Below are 23,355 nucleotides of genomic sequence, written 5' to 3'. Positions count from 1 at the left end.
GTTTTTGTTTGTTTGTTTTCTTTATCAAAACCCAGGAAAGAACCCACATCCCTATTGCTTTGTGCACCATAAGCTTGCTTGCATCCCCTGGTAGCTGTAATCTCACAGAACTTTCTCATACTTTGTGTGCTGGTTATCCAGGATGTATTATGAAATGCCAGGAGGGGAGAGCTTTAAGCTTGTATAGTGCAGTGCCAAATTCTACCTTAATTTATGTTGCTTGGCATAGCATCTGGAAGAGGGTAGATACAATTATATCCCTCTTCTTCCTGTTTAAGCCCCTTTCCTTCTCTCTGCTCTGCTCCCAGAACAGCACCGTCTGGTTAGGAGCCATGATGTGTCTCCAGATGGGGGCCTGGGTTTTAAAGACAGCGCTAACTGTACAATTTGTTGTTTTCCCTTGCTGCATGCTGATGCATACAACATGGATTTGAAAATGTAATCTCCTCCCACTGATAGACTGCAGGTCTCATCTAGAGACAAGAAGGAATTCAAGGAACTGGGCATCAGCAGCTGCCTTTCAGAACTGCCTCAAAGTATTAGGGAGCTGTGGGATGACCTACTTCAGGTTTTGTCTTGCCACCTGTTGCTGCAGTATCTGTACAGGCACCATATGAAACAGGCCAGAGAACAAAGCCTTAACCAGATCTCTCTTTTGATTCATCAGCTGTTATCTTTACAGTAGGGGTGACGGAGCACTGGAACAGGCTGCCCAGAGAGGTAGTGAAGTCTCCATCTATGGAGATATTCTAGACCTATCTGGACATCAACCTGTGACATACTGTGAGGTTGTGGGTTGTGTTGTGGGCTTTAGCAGGGGGGTTGGACTCGGTGATCTCTGGAGGTCCCTTCCAACCCCTGCAATTCTGTGATTCTGCGTATGGAAAGTTCAGCCTGGATGCAAAACTTGTCTCTGAGTAACAGTAAAACCGTTCAGTTCTGCTGGTCTGGTTTGAGATTTTGAATCTAGTAGAAAGTAAGGCAATTAAGCAGCAGCTTTTTAAATATACATTTAGGTGTCCAGCTATTAATTCTGTTGGAAAAATGTCAGGGAAGAAACCTTCCATGGGTTAGCGATCAGATTTATTTCCTGTGCAGCTTTTACTGCAGTCTTACAAAGTGTCTGAGATGTTTTGAGGTGAACATCTAAAAAGTGACCTAAACTCCAAGAAACAATGGGAAGAAATGCACTGTTTCTTTCCTGGAGTTTCTTTTCATGGAGCTTTGTGTCATTCATGATTAATGTTGTAGTTCTGTGCTCATAAAATGATCCCTGCCCCTCATGCTTTTTCACAGGTGATGTCTGTACTTCAGCTGCTGGATTATATTTATTTCAACCTGGAATCTTTAAAACAAGCTCGGGTTGTTTCCTTTCAGCCATAAAGTTTATGCTGACCAAGTCAGAACGACAAGTATCAAATTTAAGATAGAAGGGGAAAAAACATAACACTTCAACACTCTGATTATTTTTTCCTCTTTGAGGTTGCTAGTTAGCTTCCCCTCCTGAAGGACTCAGAGCACTCTATAATGTCCTGCAAATATCAAGAAAATAAAAGGAGAGGTACAAAGTGAAGAGAACATGTTAAGCCAGCCCAGCTGACCGGCAAACCATTGTGCAGCAGGGCTTCACTCACACAGGAGTTGATCAGAGGCAGGGATGTTCTATCCCAGCTCCTCTTTGGCAATGTTCCATCACACAGGAGGGTCAGTCCTGCCAGCTGACTTGCTTTGGTCAGGAAGTCATATTTGCCTAGGCAGTAGGGCTCAGTAAACATGGCTCGCCTTCACTGGAATTACTGAGGATTACTGGAATTACAGCAGCAGCTCAGCAGCAGGTACTGGGAGGGGAATGGCTTTTAGAAGGCAATTTTCCAACCTCTTTTGTGTACAAAGCTATTTAACTTGGCGATATTTTTATCATAGTAGCCATTTTGCGTGGCTCCTCTGACTGTTGCTGTGAGTGACATATTAGAAGGAACAATCATTTTAACTGGCAAAGAGAAAATAACCATCCCAGTTAAATGTCCCACTGGGGAGGGCAGCAAGGATGCTGTCAGGCTTCTGAGAAAAGAAGCTGCAAATTTGAGACTGGAAGAGGAAGCAGGGCGATGTGAGGGCAGATAACCTGTCCCACCTGTGGAAAAAAATAATGCTTAGTGGTGCCAGAGCCTGTGATGAGCCAGCAAGTGATGAGGGGAATGAATCAGCAGAAGATTATGATATTCACAGTGAAGGTTTTGAGGGAGACAGTGAGAAAGGAGGTTGGTGAGTTTTGTTTTTTAACTGAAGTTATTGTTGGAAATGTTGCTTCTTCAGCTACTCAAAGGTAGCAACACATCATGGTGCAGTAAAGAAAACTGTACAAAACTATTTACTTTTCGCAGGGAAGCTGTTTTGCTGAAACTGGCTTGTCCTTGCCCAGTATTACTGAAACAGCAAGTAAATCAGTATATTAATGAATGAGATACGCAGAAGCCAGAAGCTGTGTGCAGTGCCCAGGTCACCTGTTGGCCAGCATCCATGCTGCTGGGCTATGCTTGCGCTGCCTCCATCAGCATCTGCAGAGATGTCTTTTTCCAAAGCCAAGCAGAGTTGGAGGTGTTCAGTGAGTTGGAATCGCCTTTTTTTTTGCCAGCCAGTGTTGCGTGTGTAGTTAGGAGGCACACAGAAATACAACAGCTGAATAATTGCTCTCCTTGACGTCCTGCAAATCAGTAACCTCTCTATTCCAACTTCATCTTTCTCTATTGCTTGCTGCCTATGTCACTTCTTTTCCTTTTCTGGTGGTACCACTTCTGTTGCTTTTGCTTTTTGCGTGGCTGATGAGTCCTGGGCTTGTGAGATCATTACTGGTTCCAATGAGCTCTAGAAACAGCTAGAATAACACCATTTGTTCCTTGCTGTTCTTAGTCTCCCGTGAAAGTGAAATCTATACGGAACTTAATTACATTTTATATCTTATGTGTTGTTTTAACTGCACTAATATTTACAAATGGATTTGACAAATATCATTGCATTTAAGGGAAGGACCCCCTCTGTGTTGTCTGTTCAAGTTACTGAAAAGAAATCGGAAAGAACGAGGTCTTTCAGAAACTTTAATTACTAGCTGATTTCATTGACCCACTAGGCTGGTGGTATCTGCCTTCCAGTCTTTTTCCAATCATTCCTCTTTCATTTGGATGTTTAGGGATACATTAGTATGTGACCATAATAATTACAAATGGTAATGATTAAAAATTACGGGTTTCAGCTGTAAAGAGTCTTTCTCATTCCAGCCGAAGGCAAAATACAGCCTCTGATTTCTGTTCTCTTCTTTGTAGTAAGGGGATGAGATTTGCAGATGAGCGTAGGAGGAAAGAGGCAGCTGATAGCAAGCTTGAGAGGGAAAGAAAGCATTTTGTGGGGTGTATTTGAAAACCCCAACTTGCATCCTCCTGCAAAAGAAGGCTCCAGCTGCTCACTTCTGAAGCTCCTTTTGAGCTGGGAAGGTGTGCAGGTTCTATTTGAGGTTTTGTGTGTGATGATTTGGGTTCTCAGACCTAACCTTGACTACTGGGTTTATGTTTCACCTTTGAGTTCCTAACATGTTAGACGCGGTAAATGAAGTGACTGTCATCATCAGCTAACACATACTGACAAGTTCATCTTCTGTCTTCCAATTCTGCTTGAAGAGCCATTTACTAGGAAAAAGACAACTGCGTGCTGGTATCAGCTAACTGCCCTTCTGTGACTGAGTACATCTGTCAGTTAAAGCAGGTCTTGAGGCTGCTGTGGCCAAGCTCCCGAACCTTTAGCTGCTGATGGAGTGATGTTTTGCACTGTTCCTCAGCCTAAATCTTCAGAGCATCCGAAGGTGTTACCCTTCTTACAGCCACTTGACACTGAAGAAGGGGTCCGTGAGAAATCAGAAAAATTAGGTAGAGGAAAGCATCCTGTTCCTTTTCTAAGTGAGATAGAAACAAAAGCAAGTTTAGCAAGGCTGCAGCTTCTGATAGGAGAATGGGACATGGAAAAATTATAAATTTCTTCCCCTCCTCCTGTCCTAGATTTTTCATACAAACCCCAGAGAGGAGGAGGGATGGATGCTCTGAATTATTTCTCCTCTTTTTGCTGTCAGAGGTGAAGTGGTTATATTAGTGTAGGCAGCCAGCACTGCTGCGACTTCATATTTTGTAATAAAGCTTCTGACTGTTGTACCACATCTGTAATTCAGTACGCAGAGAACCTGTGGCACTTGATACACCCTTGGCTTGCCCCGCTCCCTTCTCTGGAGCCCTGTGCTGACACACAGCAGAAATCCGAGTTTGGCTTTTGTAACAGTTGGACAACCCTGCTTGTGAGAACTGGAATATGACCTGCAATTTTAATTCTGCTGCTTGCTTCACTCTTAGTTTAATAAGCCAAATAATAGTTTCTTTTCCATACTTTTTAGGAGATGTAATGACCAAACTCATTTTTAACCTGGCTGCCCTCTCTGTCCCAGTTTTAGCCTCTTACATTTGTCTTTTTTTTCCGTTCTTTGTTGCCTATGTAGGCAGCTGAAGTAGATAATTCACAAATCCAGTCTCTTGTTTCTTTTTATTAGGCTAAATCATAAAACTCAAAGAAACAGACAAAAACAAAAAACCCAAACCTAACGCTAGAACTAATTTTTGCTTGATAAATGAGTTCATTTCTTTTCCAGGGGATGAGAGAGGCAACCAAACGATAATTAATTTAACAAATTTCCCATCTTAACGTTTCAGAGGAGATTTATGCTGTTTACATAACCACGCAGTGTTCCTACCTTTGTAAGTACATAGCTGCCATTAGCCAGCCAGATGTGACCCGAGAGCTGCCCTCAGAGCCTTTTTGTTTAATTGGGCAATGTATCTGCTTTGGGGCATGTAAGGTGTGACAGAGAAACATCTGCCAAGAGCATCACTGTCTCTGCATTAGGAATGTCAAATAGAGTGCCTTCGTGGAGGGTTGTTAGAGTTAGGGTGGTATGGTTAGGTCATGGTTGATGATCTTTAAGGTCCTTTCCAGCCTGAGTGATTCTTTGATTCTATGATTCTATGCTTCAACAGCTGCTGGCATCTTCTGGAAGCAGTTCCATCATGTTAGTGAATAGAAATGTTTTAGCCTTATATATTCTACACCTTCCATCTTCTTTTTTTTTTTTTTTTTTTTTTTTTTTTTTCTCTCAGCATTCTCTGTTAGCACAGTCAGTTATGTAAAAGTTGAGATACTAAGGGGGGTTTCATTGAGTTTTGTCACTGCTGATGCTGTATTATGCAACTAAACCTTACAGTGCCCTGGCTCCAACACTTTCATCTTCTACTGAAATGTGTGAATTCTTTCAAGAGCTCACTTTTCTCCTCTTAAAATAAAGCCATATTGGCATACACGGTGACAACTACAGATGAAGCCATCTAAGGGCTTCCATTGCGAAGGTGATTTTCTTGAATCATTGTTCCATTTAGAGCAAAGTGCTGGTTTCTATCGACATCGCTGTGTCTCCCCTTGACCTCCATTGGACCATGTTGCTCGTGTAGCTTTGTGGGAGGAAGAAGCAGACCTGAAGGGATGTAGGGCTCTTTGTGGTGTTAAGCAAAGAGGTCCAAGTGAACATGTTTCTCTGCTGTCACAGCTGATTTTGTTTCTATGGTTCATCTGTTTTCTGCTTTTAGGAAAAATGAGGAAAAGGAAACTCCCTCAAAACATAGCCACAGCAGCCAGAAATTCAGGATTTTTCCAGTTTTTCCACTTAGTTTTTGTATCTCCCAATTGAGGGACAATCCTGTAGTATTGTCTTCAGTAAGGAAATACCAGTTTTTGTGTTCTTTCATATCCCTGATACTGCTACCCATTTTGCTTCTGGTTTGAAGACTGTGATGCTAAACTGATGAATGAGTTTGCAATAGCACAATTGAATACATTAAATTAAATTTGGCTTGGACAATGGAATTTTTTTGTTGTTTTGCTATGTGGAATGATTTTGAATAGTTACCAGTGATGTGTACAACAAAGACACGAAACAATTTGAAAAATGGCATGCCTTACCTAAAAAGAGCATTTAAAAGAAATAAGCCAGAGTAGTATTGTGCTTCTTTCAGTAAATGCAGCATTCAGAATGTACTTTTCTGTATGTTGGCTTATGTTCATTGTATTTTCTGCATTCACTTAAATCCCTATCTTGTAGCATTGCTGTTTACAGCAAGCTGGAGTTTTCCAAATTAAATGTGCAGGCTTGCAGAGACAGAGGCAAATTCAGCAATCCCTACTGCATCAACGCAATGGCTATAAAAGTATATTTTATTGATCCCTCCTACTAAGTAGCTATATGCAATAAATATTTTGGTTTTACAGCTAGACCCTGTAGAAAGGCATAGGATTTCTTTCTAAATGAAAATGTTTGCTGAAAGGAATGGGCATAGTTCAGTTCTAAAATATTTTCCTTCCTCGGTACTTATATAATAAAGCAGCACTAACAGAAAGCCTAGGGTAACTGGCCACAAAACAAGGTGGTTTGTGAAATGCATAGCCCACAGATCCCGAATGGAGTGGTATCTCCTCTGAGGCACAGAGCTCACTTACATTTATTCTGGGGTCACTACTCCTGAAAGCAGGCTGGGGCTGGCTCCTGTGCTAACCCAGCATTACACCTAGCAGAAGCTGTTCCTTCTTCCTTATTATCACATGTCAAGCATTCTGTGTTATAAACTAAACATTCCTGCTTCCTATGTAGAATGCAGAGGAAATTATAACAGGTCTTTCTTACCTGGGGAAGCGTAAGACCCAGAGTATTTCCTCTACCAAACACTTGGTGTTACTGCAGCTAGTGCAGACTGGAATTAGTTTGTGTTGTACTGAAGTCTCCTTGTCAAGTATTTATAGGTTTTGCCACAGACATGATATAGAGTCTGTCTATCCAATTTGCAATTATGGATATGAGTTCTTTGAGGAGGAAAATGCTGCACTGTGGCTGAAACAGCTCTGACACAGAAGCCTTCCTTCAGTATGGACTGTGCTTACTGTTAGAGCTGCACTACAAGTGTCTTGATTGAGAAGCTTCATTATGCATTAAAACAAGAGGTGGGAAAGGATGAGGGAAATCCCGGCTACATCTGACACAAGGACAAAAAGACAATTGCTTGTATACTTGTTTGAAATTCTAGGAAGTGCTGATAGAGTAAAACGATGGCACTGTAAATACTGATAATCAGCAATGTTTTGCTGCTGTTTTTCATGGAATATAAACACTTAGTAATGTAATATTTCCATTGCCTTTACCAAAATATTCAGTTGACATACAAAATTCATTCCTTTTTATACTGAAATGTAATTTGGGATATCGTCTTAGGACCAAAACAAGTTCTCTCCTATGTAAGTGAATCTAGCATGATGAATTTCTGTCCACTTGCTTGCATTATACAAAATGAAGATTAAATCTCTCATGAGTTTTTGTAGGTTTTTCAGCTGTTAGACTAGAAGTTTTAGTTTAATCCCTGAAGACAATATTATTTTTTGCATAAATAGGAAACCCTGCTAAATTTTTGCCAAAGAATTGAACCACTGTATTTCTGCATGCTTCCACATCAAATTCAATCAAAACTCATTTTATCCTTGAAAAGTAACGTAGAAGAAAAATTTATAATCAGGTCCAGATGCTGACAAAATCATGTATCTGTCTCTTTCGGAATGTTTTGTAAAGATCTTATTCCAAAAGGCAGCTGCTTGCTCTTCTACTGATCTGTTCATTTGGAATTTGAAATTGTGGGAAAATAAATGGTTGAGCTTGATTCAGTAGGTAGAACACTGTGTACTCATGAAAGAGAGGTCCTATTTCAACTGTAATTGTGATTGTATTGGCCAGCAATTTCCAGTCACACGAAGAAGGAGAGCTATCATCAGGTCACACACCTGCATTTGCTAAAAACGAAACAGAAGTGGAAAAGTGGGAGAATTTATAAAGAAGCACATTTTCTCTGATTTGGGAAACCTGACTTCTTTTGTATCTTTCTTCTGTTTGTTCTGCCTGTGGCCCTCACAGGAAGGAAGTTGCCAGAACAACAAGCGTGTGCATCCAGAAATTTCAAAATCAGCAAAAGGTAAAGTTTACAGTTTTTTGTCCACTGCTTCTACCAAAACATAGCTGTAGTAGATGCAGACAAACCTTTTCAGCTGTTGACTCTGCCTGCTCCTTAGAACAAATATTTGCCATTCGGCTTTTCTTTCTTCAAATTTCATGTGAACATAAAAGTCTCACCAATAATATTGAAAAGCAGGGAATTTCCTTAGCAGTTTCTGCTCCTAGCACAGCAGAATATTTGAGACCATGTTTTATAACTTTACACAGTCCATGGAGACACCAATTTTCCAGAAATTGGTCATCATTTTAATGCACAATTAATTTGATTGTGATTTTGAACTGCTGGTCATCGGTCTCCGTAGTTGTGTTACACAGGCTGCATGCCTCCTGGTCTGTGAGTCCATTTCATTCATTACTCATGCTTAGCATAGACATGCAGCAGCTTCTGTTTCTGAGACAAAGCAGAAATAAACTATACTTGCATGTATTTTGTGATGGAAGAAATAATAAGATGGAATAGAAGTTGTCATTTCTTTCGAGGAGTGAGTGAGAGAGAAAAGTTTCACACAGTAGTTTCTGTCTTTTTGGTGAACTTATTAAATGTTCTTGAAACCTAGAAGGTAAGTTGGAAAGCGAATCCAGTCTCCTTAAATTCTTTTACCACTTTAAGGTGGGTGCAAGTGTCATGCAGTGCAGGCGTAATTAACATCAACCCTAGTAGAGGCTGTTATGTTCAAAGCAAGTAACAGAAATAATGCAACATATATTTTAAGTATTATTGCAAATATTGCTGTTTTATATAAATAAGTAAACCTAATTTATTTTAATTTAAAAGTCTACTGCATTAGAAAGAGCATTTAAAATAGTGACACAGCACTGCTGAACTCTTGAATAATAGGGAAAGCCTCTGTGGGAGAGTAGAAGCACAGAGCTGGCGGCTGTGAGACAGGACCAAAATTTTTGAGGGCAAGAGGAAAATATTTCAGGGCCCACTGCAAGAGCTGACTGGAGAGAGAGAGGATTGAGGTGATATCAAGCAGGCAGCAGGGATGGCAGATGAGTTAGAATGGTGGGGAAACTTACAAGAACACGAGTGGATAAATACTTGTTGCGGGAGAATCTCTGTCTGTGTGGTGTGCCAGACTTAGCTGAGTGCATCCTTTAGCCACAGGGTAAGAACAACAAATTAACAAGAGAAAGAAGGACGTTTTGAACACTTTTCGGGATATGTCTGTTATAACAGGACTAGGTAGCTGGGGCTCTAGGCTGTCAGTGTTTGGGAACAGAAGATTGATTAAAAGACATGAGGAATAACTCATTGTTTTAAGGTACTTGAATTGAAAAAGGCTTTGAAAAAATGTCAGCTAAATACTAGCCGTGTCCTCAAGTTACAGGTATAAAAGCCATCTGGAATTTATTTTAGGAACAACAGAAAAAGCCTTCAAGGCAAAGGGCTGTGTGTTCAAAAGAGTTACGAAATCACTGAAATAGAAATCAGGAGTGAAGAGTTACAGTAATGCAGAAGAGCCTGACCAGGAAATTAGGCTGCATCGGAGAGAGTGGGGATAAAGCAGTAATTACTTTGTCATACTGAGTTGGACTTCACCATAGCACAATAGCCCTAAGCTTGTCAGTGAAAAAGATGAGGGGGCTGCAGATGTTATGCTCAGCCCAAATTAAAGTGGTGGCAGTTTTTGGCAAGGGAGTATTTGTTGCTGAACCCAAGAACAAAGCTGAGAGAGCTGGTGAGGTGGAGACATGACCAGGGCAGGAGTACACATGGGACAGTTCAGCAGTTTGAAGGCAGGCTTGCCCAGGGAACTCTGCTGTAGCATAGTCCTGCGTCACAACAAACTGGAGCAGAAGCTCAAACCTTTGCCTAGTTTTCTGTGGCATCTCAGGAGGCTGGGTGTCCATCTGTAACCTGCCCTGATTTGAAGTGAAAGCTGTTAGCTCAAAGCACAGTCTCAACCCTCAGCACAGAAGGATGTAGCAGTAGTTCTGCTGGTGCCATGGGAGCAAACCCAAAAACAGCAAGTTTGCTGCAAGGTAGTTCAGTCAGCCTAAAACGTGTGCATGATACAATTGCCTAGTACAACAGAGTACTCAGCTCAGCAAGTTCTTGAAGAACTGCATTTCTGTTGTAGCCAATAGTGGTATTCAGTACAGGTGTAAAATAGGACTGCTCTGACCTTATCTTTCATTGTATTAAATGCTTTGACGTCAGTTTCTTGACCCTTGATTCTGTCCTGACTAGAACGAAATCTCTGCCTAGACAGAACCATGAAGGAGCACTTCAGCACTGTGTGACAACCAATGAGCCTTTCAGGTCAATGAATTAAAGAGCTTGTTAGCCAGAGACTGGCAACCAGAGATATACAATTTCAGGAAACTTCTGCTTCTGGCAAGATACCTGCAGGGTAGAAAGTTATCCCAGTTTCTTTTAATTTTTGCATACAAGGTAGAAGGGAACTAGGTCTCCTTCGGTATACACATAGCTAATGCAGTAGCAGCCATTTGTTAAACAATACAAATGCATTCATTTAAAATGTTTGAGTACGAGAAATAAAAATAATACAAATTGTCTTAAAACCTAAGCAGGAGGGCAGTGGATTACATTGAATACAGGCCTCTATGCCAATATATTTATCTGAATGTATTCCATCTCTGTTTCCCACTTGTGATGGAAAGGAATCCTCAGGATCTTTATTTTGGACGAGCCATTGGAATTGAGCAGGTCAGGCAGAAGCAGCACTTGTACAATAGGCCAGCCAGTATGTGAGATCTAGGGTGGGACAGTGTTTTTTTAACAGTATCTCCAGCATGTTTTGCTATCTCAGAATGCAGTCTATCCCCAGGTAAGTTTTGTCATTTGTTTATTTAGGTATTCATTTATTTTAGGAATTGCTGAAATTGCTGATTTTTCATAAACATCTCTGCTAAAGATTCTTTGTCTCCGCTATGGACATAGGCCCATGCGAGGATTAGAAACTGTGTAAATTCTTGTCCTCAGAAATAGGACCATAACAGGATAGAAGAGTTTTTGCATTGTCTTAGGAGCCAGAAGGATTAGTTACAGCCATGTTAAGGCATAGCTCTCTTTGCACTCATCTTGCTTCTAACCAGAGGTTTGCCCAGCATGCATTGCTCCCTCACTCAGAATTGCCCGCCTTACCCTCAGGTGGGTTCTACCAGCATCTCAGGTGGGATCTACCAGCATCTCCAAAGCTGGTTCAGGTGAGCTGGGTCTCAACAGAGGAGTAAATACTGTTGCTTTTCTTGCACTGAAAACTTTTGTACAGTGACAGCTTCACCAGAGATAAATGTTAATTAAACTTCATCTCAAAGTGCTGTAAATTAGTTAATAAGTGACCAGCTGAGTACTGTCTAGCTACTCATTCTGTTACATAAGGCTGCTGATCTCTCTGATGACTCATACTTCTGTGGGAGGTCAAATGCTCAGGGTTAAATCACTTGTTATCACCTGAGAAACGTGAGAAGCAGTACTGTTTCAAACAGCATTAAGGGTTGTCTGCCCTGGCCAGTGAGAGCTACAGGACTGTCAGTCTCTCCAAAGGACATTTTAATCCAGACAGGCAACTGGGGAAATGAAGGATTGAGAGGCTATTTAACTTCCTGTTTGTAAACCTCTCCAGTTACAGCAGCTGGTTCTTGCTTTCATCCTTACCTGCTGAGGTCCATGGGGCTGATAAGTGTATGTTGCAATGCACCATTTGTTTGGGAAAAAAAGAAGCAAAATGGAAGGAGTAGAAAAACAGAATACTTTTTCTGCTTACCAGAATAGAGCTGAGGGCTAATGGGTCCTGATCCACAACAGCAGGGTGTTAGAATAGAAAGACAGCATATTGTGTTCTGAATGAGGAAATGTGTTGTCTAAGTCAAATTAGAATTCTATGCTGGATAACTACATTTTATTAAACCTCTTAATTTACATTTGTAAAGGGATCCAGCCAGAGAGACATTTGACAGCAAAAAGAAAAAAAAAACAAACCCTTTCAGAATCCAAACTTCCTGTTAGCAACTTAATAGACTTCTGTTCACCCCTGAGGAATCTGAAATAAATAAAAGATGGGAAAAAATCAATATACAAACATGTGGGGAAATTTACTGGTTGAGAGTGTGGGCAGAACTAATTTAGATAAGGTTAATGTTTCTGGTGTAATCCAGTGTTTCAAAATATCCCTTTTGCAAATGTTTGACCTTATGAATAATACAGCTGAAGAAAGTGTACCAGAAAAGTTTACTTCGCTTCTGGTAATTGTCACTCAAGTTAAACATAGGTATTACTGTTTGTATTAATCAAGGGCGGTTGTTTGTGGTTTGTTTTATATATATAAAAATATATATATATATAAACAATAATATATATATATAAAATAAATACATATATAAATATATATAAATATCTTCAGTGGAGTTTTGTAATTGCTTGATTCTGGCAAGGCCTTTTAATGTGGCTTTCTTGCTGTTTTCTGTCTTGTTTGTCTCTCTCTTGATACCCAAGAACACTTCATGTATGGCTATTATAAGCATTTGAAGTTTGTCGTTTGCCCTGCTGTTTCTCAATAAACTACTCAGTGAATGCAGCATCTTGAGGACTAGAATAGAGAGTAATGCCAGTACCTAATAGCTTACAGTACACACCTGCTACTTCCTGGCCTTAGGCAGAGCTCTGAGAAGAGTGAGATCTATTTTTCTATTGTGTTTGCAATACAAATAGGATCCCACCTCCTTTGGACTCCTCCAGAACACCAAGGTGCTTGCTCTACCCTGTGCCAGTTGTTTGCCTGGATGACCTTCCCAAAGCAAGATGACCTTCCCAAACCTTTGGCCAATTTCCTCTTTAGAGATTATTTGTGTAGAATACATTTATGCTCTCAATATTATGACAGTTGAGCGGCATCTTTTTGAGCAAAACATTCAGGAGAGGTTCACTGAACTACTTAAACATCGTCCTTTCAAAGAGATTCTTCTGTTTGAAGCATGGAGGCATGGCTCTACTTCAGCTGAAGAAAAGACCTTCACAATGGGACCTGAACACAGTATCTGCTAGAATCACGCACCATTAAATTCCCACTTGGTCATGGTAGCTCCATATGGGAAGTTTCTCCCCCTTCACAACAGAGCATCTTGTGGGTCCCTGCCAGCAGCTCAATAGCAGCTCTGATTTTTCCCATTTATCTTCTTTCATGTCTGCACTACAATAAGCATTTCTCAGCAGTCTGGTTAAGATGAAACAATAGTGGAAGTACAGCACTGGTTCTGTAGTGACTCCAAAAGGCACCTTTCATCTAACAGGGCCAGCTGGACTTCTTCCTACCTTGTTTACTCAGCGAGCTGGAACACAGGTTCTCCTCAATCACAGAGCCTACCTGTGGTCCTGTAGTTATGCTATTCACGTCTTGTCCTCACCTCTAAAAGGATAGAAGAGGGCCATGGCTTTTTGCACTGCCCCAGTCACTGCAAAGCTGAATTTCTATCAGCCTTTACAAGCATCCGGTATTCTGGACATCACTTGTTTCTAAGTAGTATGGGCCTCAGAACTGAGACTAGAAGAAAGAGGTATGAGGAGAGCCATCTTTGCACAGTTGGGCATGGTGTTTGAATGGCAGTTATCACTGTGGGTGATCTGTGATTAAGTTGCACTGAGCTAGGTACCTGGATGTTTCCACTGCTTTTTCATCACGATGGAGATACCAGTCAATAGGGAAGCTGAACAAATGCGTATTCATAATTTCATTTGAAATTGCACAGAACCCCTTGTACTGGTCAGTGTACAAGCTGTAGCTGTGCAAACTCTCCAAACTGTCATGGCACTCATTCACAGACATCTGTTAAAAATAGATTCTAGTCATCCTCCTGGGTCTTTATGCTCACAAAGAGTGAGGAAACTGTTCTTGTGGAGCTGATGAAGGAACGAATATGAGTGCAAGTAGTTGGCTTGGAAGTTGTCAGTAGCAGCAGGAAGACTCCTTTTCCTTCAACTTTCAAGAAAGGTCAGAGTTAACCAACACAGAAGACATTCTAGTTGCTGCTCCTTCTCATGAAGCAATTGTGTCTGACATGCCACTTGTTAAGCAATTTTGAATTTTGGGTAAACAATAATAAAAATCAATTCTGATTCCACGGAAAACATTACAACTAAAAAGTTTCATTACAGATTCAGAATTTGAGGCTTTCAGTTTTCCAATCAATTTTGCAAAAGTGGTAAGAAAGGTAAGGTAAAATAATTATTTTGGTAAGGTGTGGTGAGGAAGCCACCATCTCAAGGATCTCTTTTTCCAAAAAAACACTGGATATTTTACCACACATATCCCTAGTTGGCATTGCTTGCATTTCAGGATCCTTTTGGCACACCTAAAACTGTGACAATTTTGCAATGAGCATATTCCCTTGGATGGTAATAGACATTGGATGGAGGGGATTGTTGGAGGTAGCATGTCAACCACATGTGGGAGAATGTGAATCTTGGCTTATCAGTAGTATCATCAAATACCTCCAAACTTAAGGCCTTGGGTGATATACACATATTATTTCATACACAGAACAGTAGTATTTTACCAGAACAGAAGAGGAGCTTGAAATCTGTTTCTTTCACACTTGGCAATACAAAAACCCATTGCTTTCCTTTCCATCACAGTCTTTGAAACAAAGTTTTTCTCCCAGATGCTTTGCTCATAAGCTCAGCTCTGTGGGTAGAGGTTTGTGCATGGAATATGTGACTCACCATGCTCTAGCTTCTTCACATTAAAGACTTGTTTACAGTCAAATTCTGTGGAAATTCTTGATCAGAAGATCTTCATTACGAAATGATTATAAAAGTGTAATTTGGAATTTTCCCTCAATTCCAGTCCTAGGAATTCTTTTAGTGTTTGACTCCTGTAGCTCTCCCTAGTGATGAGAGACTCTAGCAATAACTGTCTTGCCCTTTGGAAGCTGACATTCAGAGATGCCTGTCCTCACACTGGATCCTTGCTTTTCTCTCTAGGGTCTGGGTACTACTAGGGACTGCAAAGCACACAGTGACCCACTGCTTCCTTTATAGTTGGGAGTGTATAGTTCCAGTCCTCTGTATCTGCTACCCCAAGTGATTCCTAGAGCTGTGCTGTCAGTGTTGCTCACTATATTGGGTGTAGAGCAGTAGTGAGGAACTTGGGCACTGCTAGTTTGTGTCTCCCTTTTGGAGAACTTGTGTGCCACAGTTATGTTGGTATCTGGAGCAGCCAAATATCAGCAGTTCAGCAGAGTTCTTCTTATCCTGACCTCCCCAGGCTTCAGTTCCCTTCATTAAATTTCACTATTAATAATTGCTTTCCATCATGGGATGTTGGGAAAGTCATCCTAACATTAAAGAGTGTGAATAGCTGAATTTGCATGCACAGTGCTATTTATTTGCCTTTTGTAGTTCCAATCCTGACTCAGTGCAACCATACTTCTGAGCTGTTTATATTCTAAGGAGTAACACAGTTCTGAAGTATGACTCAAGTAATTCTTAAGTGTTTAACTATCACTCACTTTCCTGGCAAATCTAAATGAAACTTGTTCTATTTAAAACATTTTACTACAAAGTGTTCCCGTGTCTTTCCATTCAACCTCTGGGTTTTATTCCTTAAGTAAACTAATGGTTTCACTTTTGAAGATCTCAAGAAAATCCTTAATTTCTCATTTGTCAGTGTATTCAGCTTTCACTAAAGTTTTTTCAGGCTTACACAAAGACAGAAATTTTACACTGTTATTTAGTACAACTGGATATACTTCTTTATTTTTTATACTATCTCAATCCTTCACTTCTATGTTCTTAGGCACTAGGACATTATTTCTCTTGTTTGAAATGATAATTACTAACTTCATAATCCTTCATTTTCAAATTCACTGATTTCCTGTTGCTAGACTCATTTTTACCATCAGTGGCCAGCCAGTTCAATCAATTGTTCCCTGTAGGATATTATTCTGCATTTCTGCGTGTTTGTTAGAAGAGAAAAGCATACACGAAAATAATTCATCAGGAATCCCAGGAGGCAGGAAAAAAAAATCCACATTTTTCTCACCCTTTTTTTTTTTTTTTAAATAAATAAAACCCAACCCAAAATATAGCCTCCTCTTCTCTCAAGCTAAAAAAATTTATTTAATGAGAAGCATTATTTCCAATAATTTAAATACACGAAAAATAAAAATTAGATTCATATATACACTGCAGCTTGAATAAACCTGGGGGGAAGTATTCTGAAATAATTTTTTCATAAAAAATCTTTGAGACTTGCTTTGCTTTACTTTTTTTTTATATACATTTTTAGTTATACCATGGTATGAGTTTCCATCTGTGTCACTTAACAATAAAACAGAAAATAAATGAACAAGATAATATGCTATTTAAGCATTCCTAACTGGCTGACTTAGCACATGTGTGTGCTTTCAGAGATACATTGTATTTCTTATAAGATAAAGAAGGAATTATTGTTTGCGCTAATGTTTATGATCCAAATTTTATCCCAAAGCAGACAGCTTTTGAAATATGTTGCTCATGTCATCTCAAAGTGCATGCATTGCTGTAGTGCTGGCCAGCAAGAAGAGAGAAATTGCTGGGGGTGTTTTGCTTGTTTTGTGTTGTTCATAACCAGATGAAAGGTAGGGTGACTGTTTTCTCATACCTGCAATTTAAGTTTGAGGATATGATTAGGAATCTAGAATATGTTTTCTGATGATTTCTATGGATTCTGAAGGAAGTCTATCAAAAAGGCTCAAAAGAAGTGAGGTTGTCTCTTCCCTCAGTATTTGAAATTACAATGGCAGCCCATATGCTGTTTTAAAGAACCATTAAAAATAATGATAATAGTTTATGATGTTCGTGTAACAAGAAAATAACTGTTCCACCTGCTCCTGTTTTATTTATTTTTCTACTGAGATGCAGCAGCAAAACAAATGTTGTCTCAAGGAGAATTTCATATTTCTGAAGATGAAAAACTAAGACAGAGAAATATCTTTTTTTCTTCCCTTCAGTGTCAGAGAAAAAAAAAATAATAAAAAGAACTTGGAAAAATACAACATATTCAATGCTTGATCCGTTATGTTCTCAGTCCTAAAAAGAAATGATTAAAAATTCACTCTGAAGTTAGCTTTGCATGTATCCTGTAGATACAAGTCTGGTTGACAGAGTGGGCTCACATCTGTAGGCATTGTTGTATGTGTAAGAATAAATAAACAAGAAGGCTAAGAATAGATGAGAAAGTGCAAACCAGTTTGCTGGGATTTGCTGACAGACTCGCTAATGGCATGTAATACATCACATCTGATGCAAGTGTATGACAGGGAGGTGGATTTAAGTATTTAATTTGATGGCACGGGGCAGTTTTTATCATTAGGGATTAGCACAGTTAAGCTAGTTTACTTTTTCTCTATAGCTTCCTCTGATAAATTGCTTCTGACTTTATTGTTTCAGATAGTCATAAAATGAAAATATGCCAGCATAAGCCATACCTTCTGGTACCTGGAAAGCAAGCTAGTGAAACATTCTTATGTTTTCATGTGCTATGAGCAATGCTCCTTGTGGAAATTGAAATGATCGGGTCACTCATCTTTTAGCAAAAAACTGAGGACCAGGGCTTGGTCTGTCCTGAAAGGGTGTCGTGTGCAGTTGAATTACATTCAGACACACCTCTGCTCTTTGCGAGAGCACTGGCTGTGAGGTGAGGTTACTCTTGCTCTGGTGTGGCTCTGCAGAATGAGTGCAGTTCAGGGAATTAATTCAATGATGCTTGTAAGGAATTCAAGTTCTTAATTATTGGAATAATGTCATAATTAGCAGGCTTAGCAGAAGAAAAGCAATACCATCTTGAGAATGCTTTTGAGCAGCCCATGTATCTATTACTCTTAAAAGACATCATTAAACTTCTTCATAACGTAAGGAAATGTCCTATGTACTCCATCAGAACCTTAATAGTACTTTATTATGAGACAGATTTTAGCCATAATATTTTTAACCCCCTCTTTCTTCCCAGGATTTGCCTTCTCAGTAGCTGTGAGAATTAGTTGAAAGGGCAGGGGCTGCTTGTTCAGATGGATCTGATGTAAAGTCAGTGTTGGTAGAAACCCAGAGAAAAATGACTCAGGGTTGAGTCAACAGAGAATTGCTGGTCCTATTTAGTGATGACGCATAGCTGGTGCTTGTTCCCTAAGTGAAGGCTTAGCTGACTGTACTTGACTTTATTTGGGATGTTCCTTCCATAATTGCTACAAAAGTGGTAGGATAGAAATGAGAATGTCATCTTGCCTTCCTTGCTGCTCTCTAAATTTTCTTCACTTTTCTTCAGCAGTTTTTTCCTTTTTTCACTGTCCTTGAGTTCAGGTTAGAGTATATCTCAAAACTGTGAGAAGAGTTCCTCCTCCCTTGAGGTGAGAACTGGTGCATTGCAATAGTGTTATGTTTTCATAACACTATTTTTTTCCTTTTTTCACTGTCCTTGAGTTCAGGTTAGAGTATATCTCAGAACTGTGAGAAGAGTTCCTCCTCCCTTGAGGTGAGAACTGATGCATTGCAATAGTGCAGGTGGGAAACTGCAGTAAGAGAAGTCATCTGGCAAATACTAAATCAACATTTATTAGGAATTTAGTATTATTTCATTTCCCTTGTTTTGGATAGCAGAAATTTAATTGTAAGAGTGGTTTGTGGCCTTAACAGAGCATGCTGATGATCTCTGTGTGGTGCTATGCATGAGGAGATTGGGAACCAGAGGATGCTATTGCTGGAAGTTTGTCTTAGCATTGCTTCATGGAGTAAGGACAACATGTGTGGGGAATGAAAAGTGAAATCAAATCTCATACACACCTAAGTTTTATGCCTTATTGTTTTGGATCTGGTCTCAAGGATTTCTGTGATTTGTTTGAGAATTGGCAAAATGGACTCAGCTCTGAGAGCTGTATCTGTGGGCAAAAATATTGGAAGACAAGGAAAAAAGCCCCACATTCATAAAATGCATGAATGCTAATGGAGAAATACTTCTGATTCATAAGGTGCTGGAGTTGTTGCCACAATAGCTTGGCATCTGCTGTAATTGCTGTTGTTTGCTGTTGTGGTTTCAGTGCTTCTGAAGCAGAAGCTCTAGGGAGAAAATGCCAAGATGGAAGTTTCAGTGTATAAAGGATAGCTGAGCAGACTGAGGAGGGGGCAAAGGGGAAGGGCAGGTTTATTTAGCATATGCTCACAAAACTAATATGGCATGTGAAATCCATATTTCAGTACTGTTCTGAAGCTTCCAGTTGACATCAAAATCATACTAAGACCTAATTTTTGTCTTTGCAAGCAGAAAAGATTAGCAGATGTGATTCTTCTAACAGTTCACGCTACCATGGCACTCCACTGCATTATTAAACTGGGCAGAACTCCAGATTCCTAATTGGTGTTTTCCTGATGCATGAAACATTTGGTGTTAAGTCTAGAGCATCTTTTTTTTCTTTTTCTTTTTTAATCTAATATTTAGACTAGGGCATAGGGAGAGAGGAAAAGGGTACCAAGTCTTGTGCAGCGCTTTCCTTAGCTTCATAGATAAAAGCAACAGTACTATAGAGATTCCGAAGTCCCTGCAGAAATAAAACCGAAACAGATTATCTTTTTGCTTCCTTGTTTACTTTCTGTGCTTACGTTATCTGACTTCAGAAGATGTCCCTGAATGTCCATTCTTGAATGTTAAGCAGATATACTCAGTGCTACTGGTACAGCTAAGGAGCTTAGCATGAAGTACCTCTGCAATGACACAGGGTACATCATTTGTTTTTGTAGTACCTCATTGAAAGCATCCAGATTCCTCAGAAAGTGACTGTCTCTTTGACTCCCAGGATCCTCCCAAAAGCTCATGAATGTGCCACATGTCTGATGTTCTCTAACTTATTGCCTTCACACAGTGCTTTGGCACATCTTTGATTTTCTTTTCTTCCTGATCAACCTTCCTTTTCCCTTTTTTAGAGAAGCTAGGAAAATTTGAGGCTGTACAATGCAGTCTTTATGTATGCCTGCATGCATGCCTCAGCAGCTGTGCTCTTGAGTTATATTTATCATTAATTTGGCCTTTTGGTTCTTCCCTACTGGTTGGCTCTCAAATAAAAATTCTGTATTTACCGTACATGTCTTTGTGGTGAAAACACTGAGCTGATGCAGGTATTGAGCATTGTCACGCAATGCTTTAGTTCCCTTTTCAGAATGGATTGATTTTATTGTCGGTGATTTTTTTTCCTTTCTCATTCTTTTTAATGAAAAATGCCAGGCTGGGTGAAAAAGAGGCTGAAATCTTCTTGCTCCCCACCAAACACAATATAAAACATTGATCAGTGGTGGTGAAAGAGTCCTTACATCAGTTCAGCATTTCTTCTAAATCTGTATAGGTCCCTTTAAAAGAGAAAACATAAAACCATTTCTTCTGCATTCTCAGTCCTCAGTTGCTGATGATGTTGTAAAGAGAGGTCAGGGCATGGCCCTACCACCCTCATCTAGGCGGTTCTGCCTGTGCAGGAGTTGGGCTGCGCAGACCCAGAGATCCCTTCCAGCTTCAGCCATGCTGTGATTCTATTTCTCTACAGCTTTCTTTTAGTACTAGCTCGCTTTCTCCACCCCTTCTTACTGATGTGTGCAAAAACTAATTAATGGTACATTTTGTTTAATTAAAGCTCCATGTGACCAAAAAAAAAAAAAAAAAGAAGAAGAAGAAAAAAAAAAAAAAAAGGAGGGGCTTTTCAGTAATAGGAAAAGATAAGGGCAGAAAATAGTAACAATATAATAGGAAGTAATAGGAAAAAGGATAAGGCTCAATCTATGACTGCTATTCCAAAGGAGTGTCTGCTGTGTTACCTCTGAGAACTCTATTCGTTGGTTCTGTTGGCTGGTCCGTGGCAGTGACAGGTTTTTAAAATGGCAAGGCAGATGCTATAGCTTGCATTTAACTCCTGCACAGTGGCTTAAGACTGAAGCCATTATTGAATTCAAGCGTTAATTCAAGGAAACATCACAAATATCTGTTTTATCTGTAATTTCACTTGAGTTAGTTAACCCAGGTTGTCACACCTGTGCTGTGCAGATATGCCTGAGCAGATGCCAAATACACAGTGCTATAATTAGGGCTCTGGTTTGAGGAAATAATAGTATTGAACTCTGCACCATTTGGAAACTGATACTGGTGCCCTTGATCTGCTGTAAAGCATGGCCTGTATCAGCCTCACGATTCAAGCTTGCCCTTAAAGGGTTCTATTGAAGGAGTTATTGCATTCAACTAATTTTAACACACAAAAAATTGAACTATTATCTGTATTTTTTGCTCCTATATGCAGAGCTATTTTTCCCACAAAGAAACGTTAATTTCAAATGCCAAGAGAAAACCTCAGTGTTATTCCATTACAGAGACTGCTCAGTCATTTTTCACAGATTACCAAAAAAACATTGTGGTAAAAACAATTTGTATTCTTCTCCCATCTTAGCTGGTCTTATAAAAGATGCCAGCTCCCATTGAACTCTGCCAAAGTGTTCTGCTCCAATTTGGTGTCTAAAACTGTGCTTATTTGGAGAAGAAGCAGCAAATGGCCTTGTGCATGCATGCATGGGAGAGGAGAAGTGAAGGAGGCAGGGGATTTTTGTGTGTGACTGTTAGCATTGTGATTGGAAGCTTCCTCTCAGTGTTCTTGGAAGAACAGAAAGTTCCCATCTCCAAAGTTAAAAGTGTCTGGCACTTTGCACAAGCACTATATTTTGAAGAGAAAAGACTATAATTTAATATGGACAGTGTATTCGCTGAACTAATTCATTTTTTTTTTATAAGCATTTAAAACATTTTTTAAGAAATGCAGAAGGTGGTAGTGAAGTTATTTCTCTTCAATTTATCAATTCATATTGATAAATTCAGAGAGGTTGTGCAGTTTCTATCTCTAGAGATACCCAAAATTTCATTTGCACCAGTGGAAATTTAGTGCATGTGCACATCCATGTCTTTGTGTGTCTGTGAAGTGGCATTTGCTTAACACCATGGATTCATTTGAAGGAGGATGGGAGGGCTTTGATGTTAGAAGAGCTACAGTAAGTTCATTAGATACTGTTCTGCAAACTGGTTATAATTTTTGCTTCTTTTTATGTCTCTATGAGGAACAATGAAACAAAAGAGTAATATTTACTCTGTGTAAATGGATGTGCTTTACAGCAGTAAATTAGATCAGATTTAAATTGCCTGTACTGTTGTTACAGCTATACACAATGTGTAATTTGTAGCAGCGTGTATTAAGCCCTGTAGCTTAAGCAGTGAGGTGGAGAGGGGCTTAGAGCAGAATCCTGACTTTACTGAAGCCAACATGGATCTTTTTACTTATGTCTTTAGAGATGTGGCTTGAAGAGCTGTCTGTGACAGCCCCCATGCTATTATTTTTTTTTATTTAAATGATTGACATTAAAATAAACATCTCTTGCTATTTCACTGTTGTTTTTATGCTTTATTACTGTTAAAGAAAACAAAGGAGGTCCATACCTACTTTCTAGAGATGTCCTTTGATAGAATGTGGAATTCTTTGTAAGTATTAACTCCATAAAAAATGTCATTTTTAAAACAAAGTAAAGTCTTCCCCTATCTACACCATGAGTTTAGAGTAAAAATCTCATATTATGTCATTATAGAAAGCATCAGAGCTTTTTTATGGCTAAGAGAGTTCTGGATATGAATGTATTGTATTTAAGAAATAATACAGACAATGGAAAAAGAAAAAGGTTACTGGTAAAGTTCTCAGTTAATTAAAATGGAAGGATGTTCACAACAATAAGAGGTTTGTATAAATGTACATAATATATTATGGACACCCATAACTATGGAAAATATTAGGAAAACATTCACTTTTTTTCCTCCGTTAAGTTAAATAGAAAATGAAAAATGTTTGTGGCTGTAGAAGCAAATCATAAATCTCCTTACAATAAATATTTTTGTTATTATTATTTTTAATTAATAGGGCCTGACAATAAAGATTTTCATATTTTTTTCAGTAATTCAGTTTTAACAGAAGTTTCACTTAATGAAAGATAAAGAGAGCCTGGGGAGCTTTTGTTGACACAGAACTGTTGTGAAAATGCTGTAAAAAGACATTTTCATTTGTACAGCATTTCTTGCTTCCCCTTATAGCTAGAGCATGGTGTTTTATTCGCTTTATGTGGGAACAAAAGCAAAACCAAACCTGGTGGATCAAAACTTGGAGAGAACGTTTTTCTCTTTACTTTGTTATTTATTTATTTTTGTTTTGCTTTGCTT

At 39.3% G+C, this 23,355-nt stretch overlaps 1 long non-coding RNA gene across 1 annotated transcript in view; it reads left to right on the top strand.

The window, feature by feature from the left end:
- Positions 1-1,806: 1,806 nt before the first annotated feature.
- Positions 1,807-23,355, top strand: part of LOC122175220 — a 114,491-nt gene continuing 92,942 nt past the window's right edge. Inside the window, exons 1-2 of the long non-coding RNA XR_006177351.1 lie at positions 1,807-1,835; positions 8,036-8,093. This is a non-coding gene — a long non-coding RNA (uncharacterized LOC122175220). The remainder of the gene's footprint in view (positions 1,836-8,035; positions 8,094-23,355) is intronic.

This window comes from Lagopus leucura, unplaced genomic scaffold (assembly GCF_019238085.1).
Source record: "Lagopus leucura isolate 7727_CA_CO unplaced genomic scaffold, USGS_WTPT01 Super-Scaffold_739, whole genome shotgun sequence".
NCBI lineage: Eukaryota > Metazoa > Chordata > Aves > Galliformes > Phasianidae > Lagopus > Lagopus leucura.
The sequence above is the reverse complement of the archived record's forward strand: the minus strand, read 5'-3'. Positions and strand labels throughout refer to the sequence as shown.